Raw genomic sequence first — 23,605 nt, forward strand, 5'->3', positions numbered from 1 at the left:
CCAGGGGTAGTAACTCCTCTCTCCCCTGGGGTATCAGCTCCTCTCTCCCCAGGGGTAGCAGCTCCTCTCTCCAGGGGTAGCAGCTCCTCTCTCCCCAGGGGTAGCAGCTCCTCTCTCCCCAGGGGTAACAGCTCATCTCTCCCCAGGGGTAACAGCTCCTCTCTCCCCAGGGGTATCAGCTCCTCTCTCCCCAGGGGTAACAGCTCCTCTCTCCCCAGGAGTAGCAGCTCCTCTCTCCCCAGGGGTAACAGCTCCTCTCTCCCCAGGGGTATCAGCTCCTCTCTCCCCAGGGGTAACAGCTCCTCTCTCCCCAGGGGTAACAGCTCCTCTCTCTCCAGGGGTAGCAGCTCCTCTCTCCCCAGGGGTAGCAGCTCCTCTCTCCCCAGGGGTAGCAGCTCCTCTCTCCCCAGGGGTAACAGCTCCTCTCTCCCCAGGGGTAGCAGCTCCTCTCTCCCCTAGGATTTGAAGACATCGGTGGCTTAGCCCATAGACAGTAGGAGGGTCCGGGAAGGAATTTCAACAGCTAAATCCATGAATACATCACTAGTGTATTGCCAAAAACCACTCAAGAACTTCAAACATAGACTCTGACCTGTCCAATGAGCCAAACTGATTAAAGAATCCACAGTACCTAAAAACACACTCTCTCTCTCTCTCTCTCTCTCTCTTCTCTCTCTCTCTCTCTCTCTCTCTCTCTCTCTCTCTCTCTCTCTTTCCTCTCTCTCCTCTCTTCTCTCTCTCTCTCTCTCTCTTCCTCTCTCTCTCTCTCCTCTCTCTCTCCCTCTCTCTCCTCTCTCTCTCTCTCTCTCTCTCTCTCTCTCTCTCTCTCTCTCTCTCTCTCTCTCTCACACACACACACACACACACGCAGTGCAGTAATTAGAATCTATATAGCAGCGTTAAAGTAATACAGTCTACTCTGTGCTCTCCCTTCCTCTGTCTTCCTCGTCTTGTCTAGTGTGTCTCTCTCCATCATATCCTATTCTTCTGTTGCTGTCTCTGTGTCTTGTCTGGTGTCTCTCTCCATCATATCATATTCTTCTGTTGCTGTCTCTGTGTCTTGTCTGGTGTCCTCTCTCCATCATATCCTATTATCCTGTTGCTGTCTCTGTGTCTTGGTCTGGGTGTCTCTCTCCATCATATCCTATTCTTCTGTTGCTGTCTCTGTGTCTTGTCTGGTGTCTCTCTCCATCATATCATATTCTTCTGTTGCCGTCTCTGTGTCTTGTCTGGTGTCTCTCTCCATCATATCCTATTATTCTGTTGCTGTCTCTGTGTCTTGTCTGGTGTCTCTCTCCATCATATCCTATTATCCTGTTGCTGTCTCTGTGTCTTGTCTGGTGTCTCTCTCCATCATATCCTAATCTTCTGTTGCTGTCTTTGTGTATTGTCTGGTGTTTCTCTTTAGTTTTGCAATCCAAAACGATCAAGGGGTTACTGCGGTAGCTTAACAATGTTTTGGACCTCTATAGGGCTGTTGGGGTGACTGTATCACTGCCACACCGGCAGTCATCAGTCAGGACCGTAGTCATCAGTCATCAGTCATGACCGCAGTCATCAGTCATCAGTCATCAGTCATCAGTCATCAGTCATCAGTCCATCAGTCATCAGTCATCAGTCATCAGTCATCAGTCCATCAGTCATCAGTCATCAGTCATCAGTCATCAGTCATCAGTCATCAGTCATCAGTCCATCAGTCATCAGTCATCAGTCATCAGTCATCAGTCATCAGTCATCAGTCATCAGTCAGGACCGCAGTCATCAGTCATCAGTCATCAGTCATCAGTCCATCAGTCATCAGTCATCAGTCATCAGTCATCAGTCATGACCACAGTCATCAGTCATCAGTCATCAGTCCATCAGTCATCAGTCATCAGTCATCAGTCATCAGTCATCCGTCATCCGTCATCAGTCATCAGTCATCAGTCATGACCGCAGTCAAATTCCACAAGACTGTTGAGTAATCTCTTCTGATGCATCATGCAGCCCATATATGTTTTTTTATTTCTAAGACATTCTAGGGTAGAGAAGAGTATTATTAGTATTATTATTAATAATAATAGTATCGGGGCCGAGTGAAGAGAAACAATAACAAACAGAGAAAGGTGGGATTATAAATTATTATTAACATGGTTATTGGATTATAAATTATTATTAAAATGTTTATTGGATTATAAATTATTATTAAAATGGTTATTGGATTTTAAATTATTATTAAAATGGCTCTTGGATTATAAATTATTATTTAAATGGTTCTTGAATTATAAATTATTATTAAAATGTCTCTTGGATTATAAATTATTATTTAAATGGTTCTTGGATTATTATTATTTGCAGGTTTGTATCATTCACAGCTGAAGTTTCCAAATAACTGTTTCAAATGATCACTTTTATGCTCATCATAGCTACTTCATATGAGCACATGCTCCGGAATGGGAAAAATATCCTTTCTATTTTATTCAGCTAAATTCAATGATATTCTTCTTACTATAAAATCATATAATATAAAATAATGTCCCAGGACTCATAAGCATAGGCCTGTCTTGTCTGCTTAATGAACAAGCCTACAGCCTATGGCCTGGAGCATAGAGAGATAACATACAGTAGGCCACTCATATTCTGTTCTTCTGAAATGCATTTTCTTCATATCATGTTTATTTAGATCTGCCTAAAGTAAATAATGGATGTATTGTACATATTAAATTGATAAATTTAAATATAGGTTTTCCAAAGGCGCGCATCAGTGGCTTGCATGCGGCTTGTATGCAGTGGAGGCCTGGAGCCAAATGTGTTTATGTTAATTAACGGTAAATTACTGTGAGACCGACAGTCTTTTACATGACAATAACCGGCTGACACAATGTAGTGACAGCCTCAGCCCAAGGCCTGTGTCTGGGTCACCTAAATCATCCTCCTCCCTACCATTTGCCCCTGGCTGCTGCTGTTCTAAGGGATCCACTGGCCTGCTGTTGTCATCTGTCCTCCTCCTTGGATCATCTGAAAGGTAGAAAGGTTGAGGTGCAACATGTCATTGGTTAGTTTTAAAGGGCGACTGCACTTCCTGATTTGGCCTGAAATCAAACGTGAGTTGTTTTTGTGGTGTGGTTTGATGTGGGTGTCTCTTGTGTGGGTTTGGGAGCCCCAGATCGAGGGACATTATCAGTGGTCTTGTATGTCTTCCATTTCCTAATAATTGCTTCCACAGTTGATTTCTTCAAACCAAGCTGCTTACCTGTTGCAGATTCAGTCTTCCCAGCCTGGTGCAGGTCTACAATTTTGTTTCTGGTGTCCTTTGACAGCTCTTTGGTCTTGGCCATAGTGGAGTTTGGAGTGTGACTGTTTGAGGTTGTGGACAGGTGTCTTTTATACTGATAACAAGTTCAAACAGGTGCCATTAATACAGGTAACGAGTGGAGGACAGAGGAGCCTCTTAAAGAAGAAGTTACAGGTATGTGAGAGCCAGAAATCTTGCTTGTTTGTAGGTGACCAAATACTTATTTTCGACCATAATTTGCAAATAAATTCATTTAAAATCCTACAATGTGATTTTCTAGATTTTTTTTTCTCAATTTGTCTGTCATTGTTGACGTGTACCTATGATGAAAATTACAGGCCTCTCTCATCTTTTTAAGTGGGAGAACTTGCACAATCGGTGGCTGACTAAATACTTTTTTTCCCCACTGTATACTGGTTAAAACCGATTTGTAGGTGATCAATCCTGCTACTGATAACCTTTGTGAACTGATTTGAACAGGTTTAGGCTGGTCATCTAGGATATTGTATGCTATAGCCGAGGTATAGACCTTGATCTGCATATCACTAACAAACTGCTATTATACAGTAAAACCTAGCCTACTTTGCATAATATAAAATCTCTTACTTCTTGCAAAAAACCTTTCTGTACGGATCACTGATCACCCTCAGATCAATCATGTCCGTTTTAGCCCTTCTGTCTACATTCTCAGATACGTTTAGAAAATAACAGATTGAAAGAAATAGTCTACTTTTAATAAATACACATTAGCCTGAGAGAGTGGAAGGGGTGAGAGGAATGTGGCCTTGTGTTGCTGCACTGTCTATAACTACCTAAACAAACAGTAACAGGGAGATGAGGTGAAAGATATCAGTCACGACTACATGTTGTTACAGGCTTTGGTATTTCCATTTATATTTTGAGGTTGGACGTTAGCACGTTGGCCGCACCTCTTGGCGCCACCTCAATAGACAGTATGCTTATGCCTGTGCTGGCTTGTCATCTCTTTAGTCAGAAGGGTTCCATCTGTTATGTGATATTGAAGAGCAGCTGGTCCAGTGTTCTGCTTGTCATCTCTTTAGTCAGAAGGGTTCCATCTGTTATGTGATATTGAAGAGCAGCTGGTCCAGTGTTCTGCTTGTCATCTCTTTAGTCAGAAGGTTTCCATCTGTTATGTGATATTGAAGAGCAGCTGGCCCAGTGTTCTGCTTGTCATCTCTTTAGTCAGAAGGGTTCCATCTGTTATGTGATATTGAAGAGCAGCTGGTCCAGTGTTCTGCTTGTCATCTCTTTAGTCAGAAGGGTTCCATCTGTTATGTGATATTGAAGAGCAGCTGGCCCAGTGTTCTGCTTGTCATCTCTTTAGTCAGAAGGGTTCCATCTGTTATGTGATATTGAAGAGCAGCTGGTCCAGTGTTCTGCTTGTCATCTCTTTAGTCAGAAGGGTTCCATCTGTTATGTGATATTGAAGAGCAGCTGGTCCAGTGTTCTGCTTGTCATCTCTTTAGTCAGAAGGGTTCCATCTGTTATGTGATATTGAAGAGCAGCTGGTCCAGTGTTCTGGTTGGCCTTAAAGATGTTAGAAGACTGGCACCTCTTTGTAGCTCTGCTTCTTTAAGTTGATGAACAAAGTCTTTCTGTCTTGTATCTCCCAGGGTTTTGGTCTGGTTTGGTTTGGTTTGGTTTGGTCTGGTTTGGTCTGGTTTGGTCTGGTCTGGTCTGGTTTGGTCTGGTTTGGTCTGGTTTGGTCTGGTCTGGTCTGGTTTGGTCTGGTCTGGTTTGGTCTGGTTTGGTTTGGTTCCACTTGTTTTTTTACTCCATATTGTAAGTTGGAGGGTTTTTTATTTCAGATGTCCTCGTCTGGAGCCACTTCAATGGGCACTCATGGTGGGAGTCTTTTAGGTACCACTTTCTTGTTGCTATTCAACATTCAGTGGACACTAGGGATTGGACGATTAATACCGGAGCTACGATGTGCCGTTGCAGTTTTCAAAGCACTATTGATTCGACACAACGTATCAATGCTTGTATCAAAGTAACAACACTACGTGATGATGACTGTCGAAGCTTCAGACATCACACTACCATCTGACAGATGTCAGAAGAGAACTGACCTCTGCTGGAAGCTTTGTGTTTTTATCTATACTGAACAAAAATATAAACGCAACATGTAAAGTGTTGGTCTCATGTTTCATGAGTTGAAATATAAGATTCCAGAAATGTTCCATTCGCACAAAAAGCTTATTTCTCTCCAATTTTGTGCACAAATTTGTTAACATCCCTGTTAGTGAGCATTTCTCTGTTGCCAAGATAATCCATCCACCTGACAGGGGTGGAATATCAAGAAGCTGATTAAACAGCATGATAATTGCACAGGTACACCTTGTGCTGGGGACAATAAAAGGCCACTAGAAAATGTGCAGTTTTCTCACACAACACAATGCCACAGATGTCTCAGGTTTTGAGGGAGCGTGCCATTGGCATCCTGACAGCAGGAATGTCCATCAAAGCTGTTGCCAGAGAATTGAATGTTCATTTCTCTACCATAAGCTGCCTCCAACGTCGTTTTAGAGAATTTGGCAGTACGTCCAACCGGCCTCACAAAATGCGAGAGATCTCACTGATTTCTCCCTGGTGCCAGTGCTTTATTTTTAGATGCAAAGTCTCTTTCAAACACTGACCTCTACTGGACACCTTATTTACACATTTAGTTTGATGTCTTCCAGTTTGTAGCCCCTGAATGGGAGCTCAGCAGGTAGGGGCGGGGATTGGGATTTCCCATTGTTGTTTAAATAATGTGTTTTATTTAGTGTAACCTTTGATAATCTTCTGTATTTAGTATCCTAAATAATACCACAGATGCATCATTTTTGAAAACATAACTAACTAAATGTTATTTTTATTAGTACTCAAATCTATCCATGGCGTTTTCGGCAAAATTTGTTGAAAGCCCCAAAGGGTTCAGAAAGCCTCTGTTTTCCCACCACTAGTGGACACCCCCATGAGTGTCTTTCAGAACCCCTCCTAAAACCACCTGTTTCATTTTGGTTGTTGTTAGTGACTCTTTGTTAGTTCCTTCTTCTGTTTGAGAGACAACGTTTTATTTCTTGTTGAGGAACGTAACAATGTTCCTGTGATTGAATTAAATCACCCGACTGTTTGGATATGTCTGTTAGTAAATGTTTTATTTCTAAGAGGTCATGAGTAAAAGAGAACAATTGACATTCTAGAATGAGTTGTCACTGTGTTCACCACAACCAACATGCTGCATCTCTGTTTAGGGGTCAGTGGTCTAAAATGAGTCTCTCTGGTGAGAGAGGGGAGGGGGTCCATGCCTCTAAAATGAGTCTCTATGGGAAGAGAGAGGAGGGGGGCCCTGCATCTAAAATGAGTCTCTCTGGAGAGAGAGAGGAGGGGGGCCCTGCCTCTAAAATGCGTCTCTCTGGGGAACATGACACCAAAGCTAAGAGGTAAGATAACAATTATATTAAGAATTTATTATGTTTATTTCCAAAACGCTATTTCCCCCAAAAAATCACATTTGTGTTTTAAAAAATATATAATTTATTGCTAATATTACTTTTCTCAGATTTGTAATTCATAGATTGTAAATGTGTATGCATTTTTTTTGTTTTGTTTGCAAAACACTACATTTCCATTGTTCAGCTAGAATAAATTTTTTATATCCTGTATATATGACTGTGATATGTGGTTGTCTCACCTAGCTATCGTAAGATGAATGCATTTACAGATGCCATATCTTAATTTGACCCAGTTTCTCTCAGCAGGAAAAAAATCCTGCAGCAACAGGAAATGTGAATTATTATGTGGATTATAATTAAGGGACATTTTTTGTAGGGGTTTATACATTTTTCATTATAGCAAAATAAGTCTGACATTTTGAAGTGGAAATTATAAACTTTAGAAGCCTTTTTAAACCTTGAATACATTTCCTGCTGTGTGGGAAAATTCATTTTCAAATTTAAAATGTGAAAAAGAGAAAAGTAAAAAGAAAGTAAAGTAAAAGAGAACAATGGACATTCTAGAATTAGTTGTCACTGTGTTCACCACAACCAACATGCTGCATCTCTGTTTAGGGGTCAGTGGTCTAAAATGAGTCTCTCTGGTGAGAGAGAGGAGGGGGGCCCTGCCTCTAAAACGAGTCTCTCTGGGGGACATGACACCAAAGCTAAGAGGTGAGAGGTCAATTTTATGAAGAATTTATTACTTTTATTTACAAAATAAATAGCTATCTTAAGATGAATGCACTCACTGTAAATCACTCTGGATTAGAGTATCTGCTAAATCAGGAGTTCTCAATCCGGGGTCAGTGGAGGTACTGCAGGGGTTCTGCAGCACCCTGACTGGACTCGTTGCAATGGAAGACATTTGATAGAATTTTCACGACACGAACACTTTGCCTACTCTTCATTATTGCCTAATATAATGGAATGCATATTTCTTTAACCAATTCTGATGGTTGTTACAAGCGGAATTTTGACAATATTACCGTTATACCAACGGTATACCCGTTTAACAACTCTAAATAGCTATGGCATCGTAGGCATCACGGTCCCTTGTCAATAATGTTGCCTATAACTTTGCATACAATGTTCATTTTCATCGAACACATATTTCGCCCTAGATGCCTTCAATTGCCCAATTTATAGCCATGGCCAATTTATGATTCTTTTTTAACAACGTGATTCTTTTTTAACAAAGGGATAACTTGAAATAACATGATGTAGGTAATTAAATAATCAAAAGAAAAGCGTGTTTATTATACACTTAGAAAAGAAGGTTCCTTATAGAACCAAAAAGGCTTCTATCACTTCCTTAATATATGGAACCACTAAAAGTTAGATATATTTTGGGGTTCAGTGAAGAAGAACTTCTAGAGTTCTGATCAACGAAATGTGAATGTTTTGAGGATTTGAACCCAGCAGCCCTCCAGTGGTCAGATCAAGCCCGCCCGTTTTTTCCAGCGCCCGGCACGTGATTCGAACCAGCCACCTTTCTGCCTTAGGTCCAACTCCTGCCACTGCTCCAACTCCTTAGCCGCTGGGCGAAAACCTGAGTTAAACTTCAGAAATAAGCATGAGTTAATATGCCAAAATGAAGACAACATGCTATGCAGACATTAATGGTATCACTTATACATAATTATTATACAGAAATCATTGCCAAAAGCACAAGACATACGGTTGCATGTAGGTCTATATTATTTATGGATTGATCATATAGAAATATAAAAATATTATTTTAACTACTCCAAAGCAATTACATGTGGTGCAGGAACCACTGACTCACTGCATTATTCTATAGTATTATCAAGACACCTGCTGTTAACTCTTAACTGGTTAGGACAGCTCATGAGGTGTCCTAAATATCTGCCGACTAGGTGGGACTAGAGGCTTCATGCATAGCTTTAATTTATACCCATAAGTGTAAAATGTCTTTATTCTCAGCACTTATACGACCAATGTTCTACTCTGAGACACTTTGTGGATATGGGCCCAGATCTCAAAATATTGTTATAAAAAAACTTTGAATGTTTGTTTTACATATACAAATAAATAAATGAATATTACTAATGTAAGCCAGTATAAAGACTGGGTTATGTATGCACTCACTAACTGTAAGTCGCTCTGGATAAGAGCGTCTGCTAAGTGATTAAAATGTAAATGTATTTTGTTGCACTGCTCATGTCCGCGTTCTGGAACTGTCCGCGTCCACGTACAGAACTGTCCGCGTCCACGTACGGTTTGGCGCCAAGCATATTGTCCAGTTACGCGCAGAGTGGTCTGAGGTGATCTTGGGGAATAACGACGGAGTTCGTTACAGTGTTGAAACACCGAAGTTTATTGTTCAATTTGCTTTTTTGCGTAATGGTCAGTGACAGTATGAGTGTAGCCAGATCCTTTTCACTCGCTATCCTTGTTTCATCTTGTGTGGTTCACCGGATTCGTCATCATCCTCGAGGGACAGACGAACGACCTGCTAGCTATCCAAACTAGTCGGTACAGCTAGCTAAGCTAGCTACTCTACCAGCAGCATCCTAGTTATCCTAGCTACCACTACATCATCACCGGCTGCCTGCATTTCTTGTGGACCGAAGGAGCTCCCGGGTTGTTTCTTCCACCTGTTAAATACGGTGGAGGGCTTCTCCCTCTCTCGTTTACGGATGCTGGCCTCTGTCCGGTTCTCCTCTCTTCACTAGATGGACGGTAACTTTAGTGTTTAACCCCTCTGTGTCCAAGGACTGAACCTTTTGAATATTATTTCCGGGGCGCCTCAAGTGACATTTTTTACAACGTTTATTTCTGATAAAATTAGTTCATTGCATCGGCCATAGAGCCCAGTTTCATAATATTACCTTCTATCCCTGGTTATGAAGTAATCGCGAAAAAACAGGCCTTATGTTTGGCATTTTTCACCCTGCCAGCTCCTATTAGTTCTACTGTAGGTTTACCTCAGGTAACTTATTATTAACAAGGTTACGGCTACTTGGTGAGCGTTAACCCTGTAGGTTTACCTCAGGTAACTTATTGTTAACAAGGTTAGGACTACTTGGTGAGCATTAACCCTGTAGGTTTACCTCAGGTAACTTATTGTTAACAAGGTTACGGTTACGGTTACGGTTACGGTTACTTGGTGAGCGCGCTCAATGTTAACCTGAGTACATGTTGTGGTGAGCCACAGTCTAAGAGGTGTTGTCTGGCGCAAAGCCATCAAACGTTAAACATTTTCTGGTCATGGTTAAACATTTTTGTTTTAACAAAAAAGTGTACAATCTAAACAAAACGCATGTACCTGTCCTCTTTTTCAAGATGTGGCAGATTTAAACAGCCAGAATAATTTTTTTAATTAAGAAATAACAATTTTTCTGATGACTTGTTGTTTCTAAATGGCTGCTGGGTAATTTGATATGCATCGAAATCTTCGTTCATAGGCATCAAATTGAGCGAATGCTGCGCAGGTTCACTGAGTTGCAAAATAAATGGGTATAATGGGGTGATTGTTGTCTAATCGGGTGGTCTAGCTAATGGATTTGTAGATCTGACGCAGTTGCTACCTCAGATTATGAGCCTAGCAGGTGTCATATAGCTCAGTTGGTACAGCATGGCGCTTGCAACGCCAGGGTTGTGGGTTCGTTTCCCACGGGGGCCAGTATGAAAATGTATGCACTCACTAACTGTAAGTCGCTCTGGATAAGAGCGTCTGCTAAATATGTAAAATGTAAATGTAAAAAATGTCATGAATGAGTTATGTAGTACCCACAGATGGCCAAAGGGAGGCGCAAGAGTGCCATAAACCCATACTGTTTTTTGCCATAAAAACCCTAAACCTAACAATCAATCATATGTATTTATAAAGCCATTTTTACACCAGCAGATGTCACAAAGTGCTATACAGAAACTCTTACCCTACTTATAACCTATTTTAGCCGTAACCCTAACCCCTAATTCTAGGGTAGGGTAGCCTAGAACACTTTTAGAAACTATTTTAGTAATAATATTATCTTAATAAATACAATTATAGTATTAAATAGTGTTTTAATTATTTTGTTGTTATTTTATTATATGTATAATAGCAAGACAGAACACTTGATAAATAAGACACATTTGTTTTATTTTTCAAATGTGGTTGAATTGGGTGACCTAGTAACCTCTGTGTGAAAGTCCAGCAATTGGCGTGGGGCAGGTTTGAGACTGATCTAATACACTTTATTTCTCAGCTGCCTCACCAACGTCTGTACGTGAATTAATAACTTTTAATAGCTAAATATTTCCAATAGATGGCAGCATAAGACCACAAAGCATCAGTTATAGGCTACAAGCAGCAATATGATTGACATAAAATAGCATGCAACCAAATACTATGTGTCCCATGATTTTCTAAAATGGTCACTCATTACTTTAGCTAGCTATATATCTCGTATTAGGCCTGTGATGCTTTTGGAAGAGCAATTAAATAGTGACTATAGCAGGTGTTGAACCCCTGGTAAATAATCACTAGTCAGATGCTCCAACCTCAACCCTAGTATACATGCATTATGAAATATCTAATATTGCGATTAAACAACCTCGGAATAGAAAAGACAAGAGTGCGTCTTCCAGCCCACCAATAAATTACATCATGCAACCCTTGCGGTTAGCAAATGTACCTCAACATGCCCCTCGCTTGTGCTAGAAGGCAGAGTGCTCGCTGCTGGTTGATGAATCTGACAATTAATGTACCAGGAAAATATGTTTTTCTCAACCAGAGGTGACTAAATTAATGTTCAGGCTTATTGATAATCGTTATAGTAATCAAGTATAATTTCAAAACATGAGAATAAAAACAGCTAATAATGAACATGAATCATCATTATATTATTTCACAGTAATGTGTCAAATGCTTTTTCAGTCGTTCCTCTTGCGTTAGCAGTGTGGAAAGGGACAGTAAAAAGCGTGTGCAGGAGTTTTCCTGTGAGGGGGAGTGGTGGTGTATCCAGGGAGAAAACTAAACTAACCTTCTGAAATGTCATTCCTGGTCTTACGCTTCCATCTATTGGAATTATTTAGTAACTGCAGTAGTACTGAATAAAGCATATCCTTACTAAAGTAGTAATTACTCAGAATTTCAAAATATGACATTTTCTAGTTAATTTTACCACTTAAAACCATAAAATAACAATTTTATAGCATAACAAACAATGAAACTGACATAAACCAAAAACACCATACATTTAGTTAACTCTCTCTCTCTATATATATATATATATATATATATATATATACTATTTATTTAGATGGGTGACATTATCTACCAAAGTAACACCACTGTAGATAAAGAAGAGCTCTCCAGTAGGTGAACCAAAACATTCAAAGGCCATTTTCTCGAAAATTGAGGTTACAATTTTATCATCTTTCAAAGCAGAATTACTTTCCCATTGTTCCTCAACTATAGTGTATGATATACCTTTTTCTAGCTGAGTCTCTACTTTTATCCAATGTAAAAAACACCATTTCAAATTTTGCTATATAAGACCGAATCGAGCCGGTCGGCCACATTTGCCTGTGTAAAACCTAGCAGTACTACTTATTTCTCTGAGAGTGAGGCAGATATATTATTACTGTGTAAAACCTAGCAGTACTACTTATTTCTCTGTGAGTGAGGCAGATGTATAGAAAATTGCACACAAAAAACATGATTATTTGTCTCTTTGAAATGAAACCATCAATTGATAGATTTTAAAGAAATACATGTCTGTCATTGAACAACCGCATACCATGATTAGCTACTGAAAAAACACCAATCTCTTTCATCATTTCTTGAAACAATAAAAGCTAATTTACGAACATTTCTGAAAATGGATATATAGCGTTTTGGAATGAAACTTTTGTTTCCCCATCTGAGCTCAGAGTAGATGAGAGACGTAATGTTTGTCTCTGTTGTGTTGAAGCCCAATCAAGCAGGAGAGACCAGCCTCCCCTGTACCCAGCTGTGTGTCCATGAAGAGTGACTGGTCTATGGCTCATCCTATAATGTTTAGAGAGGGAGAACAAAGGTAAGAAGAACTCATGGGTCATGGTCAGTGAGTTAAACAACACTGGCTCTAGTCATTTCTCCTCTCCCATTTTCCCATTTATTTTTGTTGTTTTCATAATCCATATGCTAAACCTTTTTTCCATTTTCATAGTACTGAAACAATATTAAACAAACACTACATTCCCTCCCTGTGTGTGTGTGTGTGTGTGTGTGTGTGTGTGTGTGTGTGTGTGTGTGTGTGTGTGTGTGTGTGTGTGTGTGTGTGTGTGTGTGTGTGTGTGTGTGTGTGTGTGTGTGTGTGTGTGTGTGTGTGTGTGTGTGTGTGTGCACCCCCTGGATGAGGAGATGTAATCTCATGTTTTGTCCACAGAAACCAACAGGAGAGATCAGAGTCAGAGATTCTCAGTGGTCAGTCTTCCCAGAGTCATCAAACAGACCTGGCCTCCATATTCAGTGTATGTTGTCCTGTTATGTACATTTATTTTTGTTTACCTCAAGTAAAGTTGATCTGTCAATCATTCATTCATGTGTTAATGAGAAAGCATTTAGTCTCTTGCTTAACTTATTTACTTTATTTATTTCAGTTGCTTGAAGAGAATATCATGGCATTTGTGAAGAACGAGCTGAAGATGTTCAAGAGGATTCTTAGTCCAGAACTCCCAGAAGGCTTTGAGAGTCAGAAGCAGGATAAGGAAGTGGTGGATGCTGAAGATGAGAAGCAGGAGAGCAGTGCCAGAGAGGGGGCTCTGAAGATCACACTGCACGTCCTGAGTAAAATGAACCAGAAGGAGCTTGCTGACACACTGGAGAAAAGTAAGAGTTGTCTGCCTCATGTTGAATGCTGTTTTATAACAAACATTTAAAAGCTGTAGCTAAAGTACAGCTAAAGTAGCTGTGTAACTCATTGATATTGTAGCAGCCTAAACACAACACCTAGTGACCTCATCAAGTAGCAGCAGGGATGTGTTGTGGTGATTAATTTAGAGAGAGAGAGAGAGAGAGAGAGAGAGAGAGAGAGAGAGAGAGAGAGAGAGAGAGAGAGAGAGAGAACATTAATAATACCATCAATAATGATATAAATCAGTCACACCAGTCTGTAATGCATTATGAAAACAGTTAAGAGAATAAATGATTGCAATTTAAACTTTAGAAAACATCCTTACAATACTGTAGGCATTAAAACAGACGTAATGTTAATATCCTCTGTGTTATTTCTTCATTCAGATGAGCTTGCTGTGATTTGCCAACGTGAACTCAAATCTAATCTAAAGAAGAAGTTTCAATGTGTATTTGAGGGGATCGCTAAACAAGGAAACCCAACACTTCTCAATAAGATCTACACAGAGCTCTACATCACAGAGGGTGGAAAAGGAGAGGTCAATAATGAACATGAGCTGAGACAGATTGAGACAACAACCAGGAAACAAGCAAGACCAGAGACTGCAATCAAATGTAACGACATCTTCAAACCCTTAACTGGACAAGACAAACTTATCAGAACTGTGCTGACAAAGGGAGTCGCTGGCATTGGAAAAACAGTCTCTGTGCAGAAGTTCATTCTAGACTGGGCTGAAGGAATAGCAAATCAGGATGTCCAATTTGTATTTTCATTCCCTTTTCGGGAGCTGAATTTGATGAAAGGGGACAATCACACTTTCATTGAACTTCTCAATCACTTCTCAATGGAAACCAAAGAATCAAGAATCTCCAACTATGACAAGTACAAAGTTCTGTTCATCTTTGATGGTCTGGATGAGTGCCGACTGCCCCTAGACTTCCAGAAGAACAAGATATGCTGTGACGTCACAAAGTCAACCTCAGTGGATGTTCTGCTGACAAATCTCATCAAGGGAAATCTGCTTCCCTCTGCTCTCCTCTGGATAACTACCCGACCTGCAGCAGCCAATAAGATCCCTTCAGGGTGTGTTGACCAGGTGACAGAGGTACGAGGGTTCAATGACCCACAGAAGGAGGAGTACTTCAGGAAGAGATTCAGTGATGAGGACCTGGCCAGCAGAATCATCTCACACATAAAGACATCAAGGAGCCTCCACATCATGTGCCACATTCCAGTCTTCTGTTGGATTTCTGCAACAGTCCTTGAACACATGTTGAGTACAGACATGACAGAAGAGATGACCAAGACTCTGACTGAGATGTACTCACACCTTGTGGTGTTTCATACCAAACAGCAGAATGAAAAGTATCTTGGGAAAGAAGAGACAGGTCCACACTGGAATAAAGAAACTGGCTTTTCAACAGCTTGTTGAGGGCAATCTAATTTTCTATGAAGAAGACCTGAAAGAGGCTGGCATTGATGTCAATGAAGCATCAGTGTACTCAGGATTGTGCACACAGCTCTTTAAAGAGGAATGTGGGCTGTACCAGGACAAGGTGTACTGCTTCGTGCATCTGAGCATTCAGGAGTTTCTGGCTGCTGTATATGTGTTCCTCTCATTCATCAACAACAATGAGAATCTAATGGCCAAACCTCAATCAACGTCCAGTAACTTTTCTGTGAGGATCAGACACAAGCGTAAAGTTACCTTCTACAAGAGTGCTGTGGATAAAGCCTTACAAAGTGAGACAGGAAACCTGGACCTGTTCCTCCGATTCCTTCTGGGCCTCTCACTGGAGTCCAATCAGAAGCACTTACGAGGTCTACTGACAAAGACAAGAAGCAGCTCACAGAGCCATGAAGAAACAGTCAAGTACATCAAGGAGAAGATCAGGGAGAATCCCTCTCCAGAGAGGTGCATCAATCTGTTCCACTGTCTGAATGAACTGAATGACCATTCTCTAGTGGAGGAGATCCAACGCTACCTGAGATCAGGAATTCTCTCAGAAGAAGAACTGTCACCTGCACAGTGGTCAGCTCTGGTCTTCGTGTTGCTGACTTCAGAAAAGGAGCTGGATGTGTTTGACCTGAAGAAATACTCCAGATCAGAGGAAGGTCTTCTGAGGCTGCTGCCAGTGGTCAAAGCCTCCAGAGCTGCTCTGTGAGTACATAAAATCATCAGCAAGAAATATTAAGTTTAGAGTAAAATATGTATTATAAAATGTATATAATATTCTATTGAAAAACATATTGAATAAATGCATTGATTTTCACATTAGTAAACCATTATAACCATACAATTCTAGGAGACGGAAGATGAATCTATATGTTGTTTAAGAGAATAAACCAAATGCATCTGCCATTGTCCTTCTACACTACTGGTGTTAAATTAACAGTGTGTTTGTGAAATCATGATGATCTCTCTGTCAGGCTGTCAGGCTGTGGAGTCACAGAGGAAGGCTGTACTTCTCTGGTCTCAGCTCTGAAGTCAAACCCCTCACACCTGAGAGAGCTGGATCTGAGTAACAATGACCTGAAGGATTCAGGAGTGGAGCTGCTCTCTGCTGGACTGGGGAATCCCCACTGTAAACTGGAGACTCTGAGGTCAGTATTCCTGTAGTTGGTCAACAAGTGATAACTGTTCACCAGATCCACATGTGTTTACCAGTCACACATAGTCCACACCATATGTGTTTGGACAGTGAAGCTTACAGTTTTAAATTTGGTTTTTAGATACAATGTTTCATATTATGCAACAGTACAGAATGTCACCTTTTATTTAAATATTTTCATACATATACAGTGAGGGAAAAAGTATTTGATCCACTGCTGATTTTGTACATTTGCCCACTGACAAAGAAATTATCAGTCTATAATTTTAATGGTAGGTTTATTTGAACAGTGAGAGACAGAATAACAACAAAAAAATCCAGAAAAACGCATGTCAAAAATGTTATCAATTGATTTGCATTTTAATGAGGGAAATAAGTATTTGACCCCCTCTCAATCAGAAAGATTTCTGGCTTCCAGGTGTCTTTTATACAGGTAATGAGCTGAGATTAGGAGCACACTCTTAAAGGGAGTTCTCCTAATCTCAGTTTGTTACCTGTATAAAAGACACCTGTCCACAGAAGCAATCAATCAATCAGATTCCAAACTCTCCACCATGGCCAAGACCAAAGAGCTCTCCAAGGATGTCAGGGACAAGATTGTAGACCTACACAAGGCTGGAATGGGCTACAAGACCATCGCCAAGCAGCTTGGTGAGAAGGTGACAACAGTTGGTGCGATTATTCGCAAATGGAAGAAACACAAAAGAACTGTCAATCTCCCTTGGCCTGGGGCTCCATGCAAGTTCTCACCTTGTGGAGTTGCAATGATCATGAGAACGGTGAGGAATCAGCCCAGAACTACACGGGAGGATCTTGTCAATGATCTCAAGGCAGCTGGGACCATAGTCACCAAGAAAACAATTGGTAACACACTACGCCGTGAAGGACTGAAATCCTGCAGTGCCCGCAAGTTCCCCCTGCTCAGGAAAGCACATATACATGCCCGTCTGAAGTTTGCCAATGAACATCTGAATGATTCAGAGTAGAACTGGGTGAAAGTGTTGTGGTCAGATGAGACCAAAATCGAGCTCTTTGGCATCAACTCAACTCGCCGTGTTTGGAGGAGGAGGAATACTGCCTATGACCCCAAGAACACCATCCCCACCGTCAAACATGGAGGTGGAAACATTATGCTTTGGGGGTGTTTTTCTGCTAAGGGGACAGGACAACTTCACCGCATCAAAGGGACGATGGACGGGGCCATGTACCATCAAATCTTGAGTGAGAACCTCCTTCCCTCAGCCAGGGCATTGAAAATGGGTCGTGAATGGGTATTCCAGCATGACAATGACCCAAAACTCATGGCCAAGGCAACAAAGGAGTGGCTCAAGAAGAAGCCCATTAAGGTCCTGGAGTGGCCTAGCCAGTCTCCAGACCTTAATCCCATAGAAAATCTGTGGAGGGAGCTGAAGGTTCGAGTTGCCAAATTTCAGCCTCGAAACCTTAATGACTTGGAGAAGATCTGCAAAGAGGAGTGGGACAAAATCCCTCCTGAGATGTGTGCAAACCTGGTGGCCAACTACAAGAAACGTCTGACCTCTGTGATTGCCAACAAGGGTTTTGCCACCAAGTACTAAGTCATGTTTTGCAGAGGGGTGAAATACTTATTTCCCTCATTAAAATGCAAATAAATTTATAACATTTTTGACATGCGTTTTTCTGGATTTTTTTGTTGTTATTCTGTCTCTCACTGTTCAAATAAAGCTACCATTAAAATTCTAGACTGATCATATCTTTGTCAGTGGGCAAACGTACAAAATCAGCAGGGGATCAAATACTTTTTTCCCTCACTGTATTTTTTTACCGTTTAGAAATGAAAGTACTTTATTATGTAGTTCTCCCATTTGAAAAAGTCATAATTATTTAGACAAATTAATTTAGTCAAAAGTTTAGTATTTGGCTCATATTCCTTACCTGCAGTGATTACATCAAGCGTATGATTCTACAATCTTGTTGAATGCATTTGCAGTTTGTTTTGGTTGTGTTTTGGATGATGTTTTTCCCAATAGAAACTGAATGGTGAATAATGTCCTGTCATTTTGGAGTCACTTCACTTGTATTGTCAGTAAGAATAGAATATGTTTCTGAACACTTCTACATTCAAGTGGATGCTACCATGATTATGAATAATCATGAATGAATCGTGAATGATGATGAATGAGAAAGTTATCATCATTCACCATTCAGTTACTAACGGGCAAAACATAACCCAAAACACAACCAAAACAAACTGCAAATGCAACCAACGAGTTTGGGACCAAATACTAAACTTCTGACTACTTTAATACACTATAAGTGAATTGGTCAGAATACTTATGACTTCTTCAAATGGGGGGACTAGATACATAAAGTGCTTTCATTTCTAAACGTTGAAACAGATATGTATGAAAATACCCTCAAATAAAAGGTGACATTATATACTGTCACCTCATGTGAAACATTTGATCTCCAATCCAAAATGCTGGAGTATAGAGCCACATTTAAAATGTTTGCTTCACTGTCAAGATAGATATGGTGTGGACTGTATACTCAATACAATCTACCGTCATTTTCGGACTATAAACTGCGCCTTTTTTCCAATTTTTCGACCCCTGAGGCTTATATAACGGTGCGGCTAATCTATGGATTTTTACAGCTAACGGCCACTAGAAGACCTCCTAAATCTATGGATTTTACAGGTTACAGTCCACCAACTTTAACTCTATGGGCTCTATGACCGGTCCGCGCCCCCCACCTTTAAGCGGCGGGCTCCAGCAGGGAAAAGCTGGAGGCCGGAAAAGAGTGAGACAGGTAGCGCGCAAAAGTAAAAGTGGAACCGAGAGTGGTACGAGAGACAGAACGAGAGACAGAACGAGAGACTGAACGAGAGCAAGACAGACAGACATTTCGAGAGCGAGACAGTTTGTGCAAAGGAAGTTTTCATGCACAAACCCTCATTATGGAAAACAAACGTAGAAATGCATATGATGCAGCTTTTAAGTTAAAGGCAGTCAATCTGGCTGTAAAATAAGGAAATAGAGCTGCTGCACGTAGCCTTGGCATCAATGAGTCAATGGTGAGACGTTGGAGACGCCAGCGGGAAGAACTGTCTCAATGCAAAAAGTCAAAATAAGCTTTCAGAGGTAATAAAAGCAGATGGCCCGAACTTGAAGACTTTCTTGAAGATTGGGTGAACACACAGAGAGCAGACGGCCGAGGTGTTTCCACCGTGCAGATCCGACTGAAAGCTGAAACAGTCGCCACCGAAATGAAAATAGAAAATATTGAATGCCATCTCCTTTAAAGTCAACAAGAAAGGGTGGATGATGGAAAGCGTAATGAATGAGTGGCTGAATGAGTGCTACGTCAAGCGCCCTGGAGGATTCTTTCACCAAAAAAAACTTTGCTCGTTTTGGACAGCATGAGGGCCCATATAACGGATTATGTGAAAGCAGCCATCAAGAGCACAAACTCCATTCCAGCTGTGATTCCTGGGGGCACAACGAAGCATCTGCAGCCACTCGACATCAGTGTCAATCGTGCGTTCAAAGTGGCACTACGCGTTCAGTGGGAGGCGTGGATGACTAGCGGCGATAAATCATTCACCAAAACTGGTCGCATGCGAAAAGCAACTTTCGCTCAAGTTTGCGAGTGGATCCTGATAGCGTGGAGGAGTGTCAAAACATCCACGATCATTAACGGGTTCCGAAAGGCTGGACTGCTGCGTGATGAAGAGGAGGACGCCGCCACAGCTGAGGCCCTTCAGAGGCTGTTCGATTCCGACAGTGACGAATAGGAGTTCGATGGTTTTGAGAGCGTCAACGAAGGAGAGAGGAGAGTGGCTGACGAAGCCACCCTGAGCCTGTTTGTTTCCGACACTGAAGATGAGGACTTTGGTGGTTTTAGTACGCAGGAAGAAGACGGAGATGAGGATTAATGACTTGACTTTTCTGGTTACAGCCGTGTACTGCACCTTAGCCTAAAAGATGAAGACGAGGATTAATGACTTTTCTGGTAGGCTGATTACCGTATATTTTAAGCAGCCGTGTTGCTGCAACTTTAGGCTTACTGTCGTGTTACAGGCACTTTATTTTGCACTTTAAAAAAAAACACATTTCATTTAGCCATTGATATTGCCTCGTCAAGTGCTGTAAGCTTTGTTTTTTGTTATGGTACTACTGTAGGCTATAATGTAGATAAATATTCAAAGATGTGCACACTTTTTCAAGGTTTTTCAAAAATAACCAAAGTTAAGTGGTTAAATGATTGTGACGCTATTAACTAATTTTGCTGGAATACGTTATGCAAATATGCAACTTGTTTGTTGAAATGTTAATAAATGGGAGCTTCCACAAGCAGCCATCTCTTTCCCGACAATGCCCTCTGTGCACGAACCCTTACATATGGTAATTAAACATTAAAACACCTGTGGCTTATAGTCCAGTGCGGCTTATATATGTACACATCATTCAATTTAGCTGCTGCGGCTTATACTCCGGTGCGCCTTATAGTGCGGAAAATACGGTAAATCTGATACCTCACTGTCTGTCTTTTGACTGACACTGCTTTTTAAACTGCTCTGGTCAGTCTACTCAAATATTTGTACTTGTCACGGTTTCGGCCGAGGCTGCCTCTCTCCCTTGTTCGGGCAGGTTTCGGCGTTCGTCATCTCCGGAATTCTAGCTGCCACCGCTGTATGTTTCATGTTCGTTTGCTTTTGTCTGTTTGTTTCCACACCTGTTTCTGTTTTGGCGTAATTAGTGTCCTATAAGTTTCTCGTTGTGTTTGTCTAGTGTTGTGTGTAATTATTTCCGTCAGTATTGTGTTTTGCTCGGTTGAGCTTATTCTCCACTGCGCTGGAGCATTTTCGCACCTGTGTGTGCACAGTTACATTTTGTCGCACCTGTTTGTGCGCAATTTACCTTTCGCCTTCGTGCGTGTTTTTTCGCTTTCGGGCTAAGTTGTCCTGTTGCCTGAGTTTGGCCAGTAATACAGCCTTTGGAACATTCAGTCTGAGTCCTGCGTTTGATTCCTACATTACACCTACAACACGCCCTGACAGTACTATACATGTTTCTCTCTACAAGCAATATTATGATCATTTCTAATAATGATACATTCATTTATGAATAGATATGGCAGGTTTCAGGACACTGATACATCTGAATATGTTGTAAAAATATACTGCCACTATTTTGACCACCAAAGAATAGCAGTGTGGTTTTAATATGATTTGACTCTATACAGGCTGTCAGGCTGTCTAGTCACAGAGGAAGGCTGTGCTTCTCTGGTCTCAGCTCTGAAGTCAAACCCCTCACACCTGAGAGAGCTGGATCTGAGTAACAATGACCTGAAGGATTCAGGAGTGAAGCTGCTCTCTGCTGGACTGGGGAATCCCCACTGTAAACTGGAGACTCTGAGGTCAGTATTCCTGTAGTTGGTCAACAAGTGATAACTGTTCACCAGATCCACATGTGTTTACCAGGCACACATAGTCCACACCATATGTGTTTGGACAGTGAAGCTTACAGTTTTAAATTTGGCTCTATTCTCCAGCATCTTGGATTTGAGATAGAATGTTTCATATTAGGTGACAGTATATAATGTCACCTTTTATTTGAGGGTATTTTCATACATATCTGTTTTACTGTTTGGAAATGAAAGCACTTTATGTATCTAGTTCTCCCATTTGAAAAAGTCGTAATAATTTGGACATATTCACTTATATTGTATTAAAGTAGTCATAAGTTTAGTATTTGGTCCCATATTCCTTACCTGCAGTGATTACATCAAGCCTGTGAATCTACAAAATTGTTGAATACATTTGCAGTTTGTCTTGGTTGTGTTTTGGATGATGTTTTTCCCAATAGAAACTGAATGTGGAATAATGTCCTGTCATTTTGGAGTCACTTCACTTGTATTGTCAGTAAGAATAGAATATGTTTCTGAAGACTTCTACATTCGTGTGGATGATACCATGATTATGAATAATCATGAATGAATCATGAATGATGATGAATGAGAAAGTTACAGAGGAACAAGGATCATACCCCCTCTGTTATTGTTAATGGTGAGAGAATAGCATGTTTTGTTGTAGCCTCTGTAACTTTCTCATTCATTATTATTCATGATTCATTCATTATTTCTTTCTCAATCATGGCTTGATGTAGTCATTGCGTTCAAAGAATATGGGACCAAATACTAAAATTCTGACTTCTTTAATACACTATAAGTGAATTGGTCAGAATACTTATGACTTCTTCAAATGGGGGGACTAGATACATAAAGTGCTTTCATTTCTAAATGGTGAAACAGATATGCATTAAAATACCCTCAAATAAAAGGTGACATTATATACTGTCAAATCATATGAAACATTTGATCTCAAATCCAAAATGCTGGAGTATAGAGCCACATTTAAAATGTTAGCTTTACTGTGAAAATAGATATGGTGTGGACTGTATACTCAATACAATCTAAATCTGATACCTCACTGTCTGTCTTTTGACTGATACCGCTTTTTAAACTGCTCTGGTCAGTCTACTCAAATATTAGACTATACATTTTTCTATCTACAAGCAATATTATGATCATTTCTAATAACGATACATTCATTTATGAATAGATATGTCAGGTTTCAGGACACTGATGTATCTTAATATGTAGAAAAAATATTCTGTCACTATTTTCACCACCAAAGAATAGCAGTGTGGTTTTAATATGATTTGACTCTTTGTAGGCTGTCAGGCTGTCTAGTCACAGAGGAAGGCTGTGCTTCTCTGGTCTCAGCTCTGAAGTCAAACCCCTCACACCTGAGAGAGCTGGACCTGAGCTACAATCACCCAGGAGACTCAGGAGTCAGACTGCTCTCTGCTGGACTGGAGGATCCACACTGCAGACTGGAGAAACTCAAGTATGTAGAGGGTTTATGACAAAATTCATATCAGACATGTTGGAGTTATCAGGCTAGTTAAGACAAACATTCTGACCACCACTTGGACTAAGTTATATAAAGACTGTGTGTGTGTGTGTCCAGTGTGTGTGTGTGTGTGTGTGTGTGTGTGTGTGTCCTGTGTGTGTGTGTCCTGTGGGTGTGTGTCCTGTGGGTGTGTGTCCAGTGTGTGTGTGTTCAGTGTGTGTGTGTGTGTCCAGTGTGTGTGTGTCCAGTGTGTGTGTGACCAGTGTGTGTGTGTCCTGTGTGTGTGTCCTGTGTGTGTGTTGGTGTGTATATGTGTCCACTGGACACACACACACACTGGACACACACACACTGGACACACACACACACAGGACACACACACACTGGACACACACACACATACACACTGGGCACACAAAAAGAGGACACACACACACACACACACTGGACACACACAAACTGGACACACA

General features: G+C 40.8%; 1 pseudogene across 1 annotated transcript in view; it reads left to right on the plus strand.

Annotated features, from left to right (window-relative positions):
• Positions 1-6,652: 6,652 nt before the first annotated feature.
• LOC311118761 (NLR family CARD domain-containing protein 3-like) overlaps positions 6,653-23,605 on the plus strand; it is an 18,459-nt pseudogene continuing 1,506 nt past the window's right edge. Inside the window, exons 1-6 of the transcript XR_014615704.1 lie at positions 6,653-6,723; positions 12,702-12,806; positions 13,158-13,242; positions 13,372-13,600; positions 14,012-15,763; positions 23,062-23,129. The product of XR_014615704.1 is annotated as an NLR family CARD domain-containing protein 3-like (transcript). The remainder of the gene's footprint in view (positions 6,724-12,701; positions 12,807-13,157; positions 13,243-13,371; positions 13,601-14,011; positions 15,764-23,061; positions 23,130-23,605) is intronic.

Source organism: Coregonus lavaretus (assembly GCF_964263955.1).
Source record: "Coregonus lavaretus genome assembly, contig: HAP1_SCAFFOLD_725, whole genome shotgun sequence".
Lineage (NCBI taxonomy): Eukaryota > Metazoa > Chordata > Actinopteri > Salmoniformes > Salmonidae > Coregonus > Coregonus lavaretus.